The sequence below is a fragment of the Mizuhopecten yessoensis genome, unplaced genomic scaffold, assembly GCF_002113885.1.
Source record: "Mizuhopecten yessoensis strain PY_sf001 unplaced genomic scaffold, ASM211388v2 scaffold10225, whole genome shotgun sequence".
NCBI classification, from domain to species: Eukaryota; Metazoa; Mollusca; class Bivalvia; order Pectinida; family Pectinidae; genus Mizuhopecten; species Mizuhopecten yessoensis.
Window position 1 is genome coordinate 6,384 of NW_018408440.1, and position 1,073 is coordinate 7,456.

The following is a 1,073-nucleotide window of genomic DNA, read 5'->3' on the forward strand; positions in this document are numbered from 1 at the left end:
TAATTCCGTATTACGTTCTTCTGGTGAGAAAGATATATCTGGCTTACCTATATATTTATCGATAAAATAAGTGCTTTGAGTGTTCGTTTTTCTAGTGATAATTTTGAAGGCATTGGCGAGTAAAGAGTTCGTGAAAATGTGGACCACCCCGCCATAGAACAGGCGTTTACACGTAGTTTTATATGGCACTCGTGTCGAGTGTATCCCCGTCAAGCTCGCTTGTGTCGTATTGTCATAGTTTTACGTTATCACATTCCGTTTTCCCCTGTCGATTGCACTTGTGTAAACGCTACCACTTCCGGTCGCGTGTTTATCGCATTTAACACTTAGTTAAAGAGAAAAATATACTGACGGATGTTTATTGTGTCTTTATTTTAGGATTATTTTCATTTTTATTGCCTTTATTTTTTCAAACCTTTTGTTCTCGTTTTGAGATGTCCACATTCATTTATGCCAATGTTTATATATGTGACGTCACAGTTACTATGGAATGCGTGGTAGTATAAACAGGTCCGGAACATCGGAAAAATTGTGTCAATGTTTTCAATAAAACACTCTGTATATTTGCTATCTTATTTGGGTGGTTTCAGGTGTAAAAACAAGGGATCATCAGTGGTACTACAGGTTAACAGAATCATCCCCTTTCACTGATAGATCTTGATTATGTTCCTACAAACGACAGAGACATAAGAGTTGGTCATATGCTGATTGCTACATTTAGGGTATTGAGGTAATAGCATTACTCAGGGGCCCATTAAAAGCGTCTTCAAGCGTCGCCAGACAAAAAATTTAAAAATACCGAATAAAGAAAGCGACATCAGAAGATATGTTGTTAATATGACTATAATACACCTCTGTACCAAATTTCAATTTTAAATTTGATAAAATGACCGAGTTATGATGAATTGAATTTTTACGATCGCAGCGTGGCACATGTGTGTTTTCACATGTAAAGTGAAGAAAGCGTCGCCAGATAATATCGTTAAAATTACTCGCTAAAGTAAGCGACAGCAAAAGATATGTTATTTGTTAGACTTTTATTGATATATATTTACATTTGGTGTGGCAAAGCC